Genomic DNA, 9,592 nt, shown 5'->3' on the forward strand with positions numbered 1-9,592 from the left:
TGTTGTTAGATAGCTCCCAATAAGGGGTAAATAACCCACATATATCAGCGGTATCATGCACCTAAGGAAGGTACGAATCTACATAAAAACGAACACATATTAGTGATGAGTAAAAACTAATCGAGATACATTACCATGAAATATTATATAACTCAATAAAATTAGTATTTATACCATGCAACCTAAAGCCACAAAACAGAATTGAAAGCGGTTCGTATCGGTTTTCTTGATGGCTGTGAAGGTATTAGGATTTGTTCGTTGAAGGTTATGCAAGAAAATTGGTAGTTGAGAAAAGCTTCTTCCGATGTTAGTACTCATTTTCAAAACCGATGAAAGCGCTCTACAATCATCACACAAATGCAATATCAATAAAATGAGATTATAAATAGAAAATATTGTATCTCTAATGTTCACAATTCATAGTTTAACCTTTTAAATTCGTAGTCAAACCAGTTCATTTCATAGTCAAATTTCACTGACCGACATGACAATACTACAAAACGTACTTGTCTGGATTTCGTAGTTCAACTTTTTGAATTCATAGTCAAACCAGTTCAGTTCATAGTCAAATTTCACTGAACGACAAGACAATACTACAGAATGTACTTGTCTGGATTTCGTAGTTCAACTTTTTGAATTCATAGTCAAACCAGTTCATTTCATAGTCAAATTTCACTGACCGACAAGACAATACTACAGAATGTACTTGTCTGGATTTCGTAGTTCAACTTTTTGAATTCATAGTCAAACCAGTTCAATTCATAGTAAAAAAGATTTGTCTGTAACATGATTTCTTCTATAAAAGGGTGTCACTCAGTATGAAAACTGTATCAGTGAAAGCAACTCCTATTTATAAGAAAAACAAGGCTAATGGCATACTGCAATTGCGGAGGAGAACGTATCGTTAGGATTTCGGGAACATCTAAAAACCCAGGAAGATTGTTTTACGCTTGCCCATATTTGGTATCATGTTGTTAACGTCATTCAAATTTAAACCCTCGTGTTTACATCACAAAAATTTATTTTCTTACTGTGAATATTAAATTTAACGGGGACCAAAATGCGGGTTTATCAGTTGGGTTGATGAAGAGAAGGACCAATCTTCTATGGTAATAGCTAAAGTAGCTAACTATAATAAGCTCTTTCAATCAGAAAATAAGAAGTTAAAGATAGCGTTGGTTTGTAGTTGGGTGTTGTTCTTGGCAGTTCTTGTTTACAAGTTGTAAGCTTTTCAATATTGTTTTTATGGTTTTGAAGTTGTTAGGTCAATAAATAGTTGTATTTGTAACGTTAAAACAAATGTTGTAGTCGTTCTTATGTTCTATGTAATGTTAAGTAATTAGTAGGTCATTAATTTGTTGTAATTGTCGTAACGTTATATTTTTTGCCGTCCGTTGAGTAAATTGTAAAAATAAACTAATAATGAAATCCAACATTAATTTGTATATACATTTATATAATCCAACTACATAGGACCAAGACAAGACCCCCAAATAATTTTTGCCATCCGGAGACGAAACTCTAAAGCTGCGTTCTTTGGGTCAATAAGAACACGTATTGGTTGACCTGAAACCAATTGCTCCATAAACATACAAAGAAAAACACCGCAATCTCCCAAATGACTACTTTGTTGGGGAACGTTTTCTTCATAAATGAATTGCATATTCAATGGAATCATTGGGATGTTCCTCCGGGCCCAATACTTAATCTTATCCAAATAATTTGCCACCCGGCGTTCAAATTTGGAAAAGATTCCTTCAGATTGGAATTTTTCATAAGCACTTCTACCAAGACTGTCATAAATATGCACTTCCATTGACGCTAATCGTAGTTCCCCAAATAGCCAATGATTAGGGGATGAATGAATCGGCAATAAGACATGTATAAGGATCAGAAAATAAAATTATGTTTATTTACATCACAATACAAAAACATAACAAAAAAACGATATTATTTTCAATATAAACTATTAAGTTTACCGTATCAACATCCCACCAAGCAACCATGAAGTTGGGGTACGTAGGAATACCAGCCATAAACGCCCTCCAGTCCTGTCCTTCTTCCAAAGCATGAGAAACAAAAAAATTTGGAGGCATTATTGTATGTCGGTCGCTCTCAAACCGTCTCTCCATCAAAAGTCGGTACCAAATGGTTATATGCTGCACACATGATACTTTTGTTATTGACTAAAAAACAATTAACTTTTAAAAGAATTAATTAACAATTAATTTACCGCTGACTCCAACCAGCCGTCGTGTGTATGCCCAAACAATGAGCTCCAAAAATCCCTATCTAACACGAAATTAAACAAACGATGATGGACATCATATGAATGCAATACATAATTTTGGATGACATCCTCACCGCCTGCTACGTAAGGTTGCAAGCGCAACATGGAGAAGTCATGAGCAACACCAAAAACTGGAGGAGGAACGGGGCTTGTTGATTTCATATCAACCTTCTTTTTTGTTCTTCTTTTTTGCTTCGGTGTCGTGTGCAACTAAAAACAATATTGAAATGTTTAAATCTATATCTTTCATATAATTCACAAAAACATAAAATCATCGGTTTATAAATAAAACGAATACCTCGGTGTAAGGAGGGCACAAATATTGTGATGGTTTTCGACTCCTCGGTTTATCAGGTGTAACTTCTTTGTCATCATCATCATCATGAAAATAATCTACATTTCCCGTTGTTATTAGTTCGTCTTCGTCCGGCACATCATCATCAAATTTGTTCCCCGTATTGTCATTCCTCTCCTCCCACTCCTACATTAAAAATAATACTTTATACTTAACGAAATACACATAATTTAATAACCAATAATATCTAAATAAACAAAATATTTATAGTAATGTAACTATAATAACCTCTTTAACTCCACTATAATCATTGACATCAAACACATCATCATCAAATTTGTTCCCCGCATACTCATTCCTCTCCTCCAACACCTACATTAAAAATATAACTTTTTACTCAATAAAAAAAAGACACTTTATTAAAAAGTAATTATTATAATCGTAAAGGTAACATCTATAACAACCTTCTCGTCTTGAGTATCACCAAAAACATTTTCAGTTGTATTGTTTTTATTCATCACTTCATCTTGTACAACCTATATTTTCAAATATAAAATATGAACACAGATATTCATATATGTTAATAAAATTTAATAAATAGTGTAGCGTGTAACTAACTTGTTCATCATAATTTCTTTGTGACTCTGTCCTACCATCATAAAAAATGTCGCTCCAAAATTGGTCATTATTCACTTCTTCAACAAAAACCTCTGTAGGTTGTCGGTTCATAAACACATGCTGCTCCAGTGCATGTAGCCGTTTCAACACCTCATCTAGCTTGTGTTTCCCACTGCCCCGACCTCTACCATGAGAGCGACCACTGGACGACATACTAGACGAAGATTTGTCTTGTCTCCTAAAATGGTCCCGTACTGGGGATGGAACTGCTTTCCCTTCACCATATACATACTCTTGAAATGACATATAATAAAAAAATGTCATCTCATCATCACCTGGTAGCATGTTTTGTCTTGGTGGTACCCCCGCCTAAAAAATTAAACATATTACAAATGCATATAAAAGTATAATAATCAACTTTATTAATAATAAACGAATTAATTTTAAACCTGCATCTTTGACCAAATCTTGTTCACGTCAACCCATTTCAATTTTTTTGTTCCGGTCCATCGTTTCATCCGAGGCAAGTCTTTATTTTTTCTCGATGCAAATCCACATGCACGAACAGCCGGAATCATCTCATATATCCATATCTACAATTTTTTACAACAATTACAGTGATAAAAGTTAAAATTAAAATAAAAAACATAACAATAAAACAATTTAAATATAAGAAAATTTTATACCCTTATTGGAGCCGTAAATCCTGAGACGGAGTACTTTAAAGTTTTACCACCCTCAGAAACTGATAAATTATTATGTATCTTATTCCATGTATCCTCAAGGTCAACATAGGTAAAATCTCAGAGATAGCTACCCCAAGCGAAGCTAACAAAACAAAAAAAACAAAATTGATTATTATATAAATTATAACTTTAATAAAATAGAATTTTTAACGTAAACAAAATATACCTATTCCAGAGATCCAAATTCTCAGCCAAATAAAACCAATCTTGTGGCACCCGATCGTTAACTTCTTTACCCAAAAAACCTTCACACAAAATGTATATCAAACATACTCTAACTGCATCAACGTCGTCAAGTGCTAGGAATGTTCGATTTAAAATTAAACTTTTCAGGTCGCCGATTTTCACCGAACTATTAGTATGGGCCGGAAATACCCGTTCACGCAGTAAACATCTTTTTTTACTGCTTATTAATTTTTCTGACCCTTCTCTCCCAATGTTTTTTGGATACTCCCCAAAATTGAAGTCGGTAATTAAACAAAACTCTTCCGGCCCATACACCATTTTCGTATTTCCTACTCGAAAATATAAACGTTTTATTCCATCTGGATATAAAACAGGGTCCGGCCGGATCTGATGAAGGAACATTTTATGAAACAATAATGCGTCCCCTTGTAAACGAGGGACATCAATAAAATAACCAAAGACGGTATCTCTGAAAATAGCACGTCGGGCATCATCTAGAACTTCAAATACTTCCCATATGTTACCGCCACAGCCTTTTAAGTTCGCAAAGGCTTTCGTATTCATTAAACTAAAATCATGTTGCAGAAAAAACACAAAAACAAATTAGATAACTAAAAAATATTTTTTTTTTAAATATATGATTACGAACTGCAAATACAATTTCTTAATTACTAATATATATATTTCCGATAAAAAACAATAACATACACATATATAAACAATTTTCCAAGTTATACAACTAATATATTAACGATAGAAAACAATATCATATATAATTATATAAACATTTTATTAAACATATTTTCAACTTAAACGACAAATATATCAACGACAAATATTCAACTTAAACAAATTTTCAAGTTAAACGACAAATATATAAACAACTTTTATCTTTCTAATTAAAACTAACATTTTATAACCATATAAACAAAAAAATATTTAAAAATAAAACGACAAACAAACTAACAGTTTTGCAAGTTATACGACAACTTTATACAAATTTTCAACTTACACGACAAATACAAACAATTTCTAACAATATATATACAACAAATTTTCAACTTATAAGAATGTTTTACTTATACGACAAACACAAACAATTTCTAACAATATATATACAACAAATTTTCAACTTATACAAATGTTTTATTTATACGACAAATACAAACAATTTCTAACAATATATATACCACAAATTTTCAACTTATACAAATGTTATACTTATACGACAAATATATATACAAACGACTATTTTGCACTTTATATAAACAACTATACGATTAGAATATACAAGATTTCAGGTTATACAACAACTAAAAAAATAACAAAAATAACAAATTGTAAACATTATCTACGCAGTCTCTACTTGTTTCTACTTGCATTTAAACTTCAAGTATACTAAAAAAATATTAAAACTATCAAACACAACAAAATTACCCTTTTTTAACACTAAATAATACAACAAATGATAAAATAAAGAGATTGTTGACATTAAAAGAGTTAAAATCTAACCATATTTGCGGGATTGTTGACATAATCCTCAATTTTCTTCAAAAACTAGCCAAAATTCCGAGATAAGCCCAAAGTTAGAGAGAGTTTTTGTGTAGAGAAGGGTGAAAATTGAAGAAAAAAAACGTTTTTATAGTGAAATTCGAGGGTATTTCGCAGATGAGAGCCCATTTCGCAGATGGGCCTTCTCATCTGCGAAAGTACAAGTACCTAAAGCACAGTTGTGCTTTAGGTACTTGTACTTTCGCAGATGAGAAGCCTATTTCGTAGATGGGACCTTCTCATCTGCGAAATTAGTAGCTATTTTTGTAATTTTGATTTTTTTTGGCTATTTTTGTAATATCATTAGTGTAAATGGCTATTTTTGTAAATTTCTCATTATTTTTTATATCTATTCAAAAATTATTATCTTATTTTTTCTTTTTCACTATATAATCCAACTAAATTCAAACTTTCATTCACATTCACAATTCAATTCAAATCAATTTTTTATTAAGTAAATATAACTTATAATTTTTTTTTATTATATTAAAACGTTTTAAAGAATTAAATATCTTTTTTGGAAACAGATTATTTATAACAAAAAAAAAAAATCAATCGTAGATTCAAATAAAAATTTAGAAAAAAAATCAAGTAAATTACACGATCCATTGTCCAAATGCTAAAAAACACGTTCAATCTCTATTTTCAAAAATTAACACGGACTGTCTCTCGTTTGGTTAAAAGTTGCACGTTTCATCCCTATTTAGTTTAAATTTGCACACTTAATCCCTTGAGTGACATTAAATGACTAGAATGCCCTTTTCGCTTATATTTTTCATTAATATTTAAAATTTCAGATTATTTTTAATTTATAAAAAAAATGATTTAATTAAAATTTTCGATCCATCCAACTTCAACCCTAATATATATATATATATATATATATATATATATATATATATATATATATATATATATATATATATATATATATTCTCTTTTGTTGGACACTTAACCAGACATCACCATCAGAAATGTGCACACACACCCCTTATCTTCCTCTTCCGATATACTTTTCTCTAGAAATTGAAAATATAAAATTAAAAATCTAAAATTTGTAATCCAAATGATTCTAGAAACTGAAAATTATTTTAAATTTCTCAAAAGAGTTCCAAAAATAAAAATATGGTGGTGTATCCTTTTGAAAACCAGAAATATACACTTCGGTGTCTCATCATATTATTTATCTGTTTTACTTTTCTTTCACCTTCAATATTAAACATCATTGTTAGTATTAAGGTTTATGTGACCATTTTATATTTCGAGCGCACATTTTTCGATTTATCACATATTTCACCCTTTTAACTTAGTTAATTAATTATGTGTTTACTTCGTTAAATGTAAAGTATTTTTTTTACATAATTTTACACATAATATATCAATTTACCAACCCTTAGCATCATAGTGATCATTCACATTGTTTTTTTAAGTGCTGTTTGGTTCGCAGAATGTTGTTGGAGGAATTTGAATTGGAATTGGAATTGAAAAAGGAATATGTCAGGAATTTGAATCCAATTTCGTATGCTGTTTGGTTGGCAGGAAATGGAATTGGAATTGATTCCAGAATTTGTTTGGTTCGCAGAAAATAGAATTGGAATTCATGTAAAATGACATAATTACCCTTTTTGCAGGTTTGCTTAATTTTACCTTGTTTTCTAACTTATATGTAAAAATACATTATGAAAATTATAAAAAACAGTAAAATTTCGGCGGTGGTGGTAGTGGTGGTGGGGTCAGTGGCAGTGGTAGTGTCAGTTGGTGGCGACAGCGACGACGGTGATGGTGCTGGTGGTAGCAGCGGCGGCTGGTGGTGGTGGCGGTGGCGGTAGCGGCGAAGGTGGCAATGTTGGTAATGGTAGTGGTGGTGGTGGTGGTGGTGGTAGCGGCGGTGGTGGTGGGTGGTGGCATTGGTAGTGGTAGTGGATAATGGTCGTGATGGTCGTGGCGTTGGTGGTGGTTAGTGGCGGTGGTAGTGGTGGTCGGTGGCAATGACGGCGGCGGTAACGATGACTGTGGTAGTGGTTGTGGCGACATCGATGGTGTTGGTAGTCGGTGCGGCGACAATGGTGGTGGTGATGGTGGCGGTGGTAGCGACGGTGGTGGTAGTGGCGGTGGTGGTGGTTAGTGATAGTGGTGGTGAGTTTTCTAATAAGTACAAGGGGTATTTTTGTAATTTGTCACTTTCTTTGATGAGAAGGAATGTTTTCCATCAAACTTTGGAAGGAATTCACTTTCTCCATATGGTGGAAAGTTTATTTCATTTAGGAATCCTTTTCCCTCCTCTAAATCCAACCAAACGTATGAATTCGAGGGAATTAGAATCATTTTCCCTCGAATTTCATTTCTTTCCTGCCAACCAAACGCACCCTTAGTATTTAAACATGTTTACATATTCACATATTAGTAACACATAATTACCTTGATATTATATCACTTAACATCTTTATTACATTTATAATTAATAATCTCTTTTTTAACATATCTTTCCTGTTCTATACACACATGTATTATAATGATCATTAGTTAAACAAACTGTACACACATGCATTATTACTTATATATATATATATATATATATATATATATATATATATATATATATATATATATATATATCCATTAACTCTCTCTCTCTTACACACACATACTTTTCTTAGTGTGATCTAAACATAATCTTATGTTTACGCACACATGACCTTATACTCAAACTCTAAGCTATTTTTAGGCTTTTTAACCTAAACCCATGTTTATATTAAGCTAATATGGATGTATAGTTTCATTATAACGTTACTAATTCAGTTAATAACATCAAGGCATGATTAAAGATTATGGGGACACTTTCACATGGTTTTGCAAACCCTACAACTCAACTCATAATGCTCACTATGGTGCATATTCATTTCCAGTGATCTAGAGCTCATTCTGACTCGATCTAAGCTTGCTACAAGGATTAAACACATCATGGACATCCTAAGGAATATCAAACAAAAGAGTTATGGTTCTAAAACATAACCACAGTTCAAAAATAGTTCTGAATTCTAAATCCTGCTAATTATCGATATATGAAGGTTTTAATGCATTTAAGGTGGTTTTTCGTGAGTTTGCACAACCAAATGAGTCCTTGAGCTTATAGAATGTTTTTGACAAGGATTGAGGGTGTGAAACTCAACAAACACACTGGAAACAAACCATACATCATAAATCCTGCTATATGTGATTTTCCGGCAATTTGAGGGTTATCAAAGGTAGCTCCGACCTCCACAATAGCGAGGAATGGTTAAAATGATACTAGGGGGAAATGGTAGAAATGTTTGGTTATGAGGTTGTCTTGAAACGTGGTCTAATGGCCTCCTTCTTCCTGAAAACCCTAACCGCAATCTTCTATTTTTCTCTCCGTTTTGAGCTTCAAAGTTGGAGTAGTTACGTTTAAATGGTTCAGAGAAATGTATTTTAGGGCATCCACAATGCATTGAACTCTATAGAGTTCAATAGAGTGTCACATCATCATTCACTATTCCATACAACTTTATTCATTTTTATCCCACAATGCATTAAACTCTACAAGTTCAATAAAACATATTAAAAAAAAATATTTATTTAAAGATTTAAAGACTTTTCCTTTTTCCTATTGAAGAGTTCAATGGCCATTGAACTCCAAATCCATTAAATGCTAAGGTGACATTTCACAATGGTAGAGTTGTATCCATTAAATGACAAGTAGTCATGACACCTCATTTAACTATTTCATTAAACTCCCCATTGTGGATCCTCTTAGGGTTAGGATCGTATGGCTTCCGAAGGAATCAAGTTTTGAATCTCTAAAAATGGTGAAAGAATTGCTCATGCTACTGCATCGATGTAAGCAGAAGAAGACACTAGACTTTCTGACTTTGGTAGATTCAACCC

At 32.2% G+C, this 9,592-nt stretch overlaps 1 long non-coding RNA gene across 1 annotated transcript; it reads right to left on the reverse strand.

The window, feature by feature from the left end:
• Nucleotides 1-2,458: 2,458 nt before the first annotated feature.
• Nucleotides 2,459-2,642, reverse strand: LOC144997126 (uncharacterized). The gene is made up of 2 exons (XR_013659708.1): nucleotides 2,589-2,642; nucleotides 2,459-2,500 (listed from the first exon to the last, which is right to left on the reverse strand). It is a non-coding gene; the product is annotated as an uncharacterized LOC144997126 (long non-coding RNA).
• Between the last annotated feature and the right edge of the window lie 6,950 nt (nucleotides 2,643-9,592).

The sequence above is a fragment of the Lactuca saligna genome, chromosome 5, assembly GCF_052625555.1.
Source record: "Lactuca saligna cultivar CGN05327 chromosome 5, ASM5262555v1, whole genome shotgun sequence".
Lineage (NCBI taxonomy): Eukaryota > Viridiplantae > Streptophyta > Magnoliopsida > Asterales > Asteraceae > Lactuca > Lactuca saligna.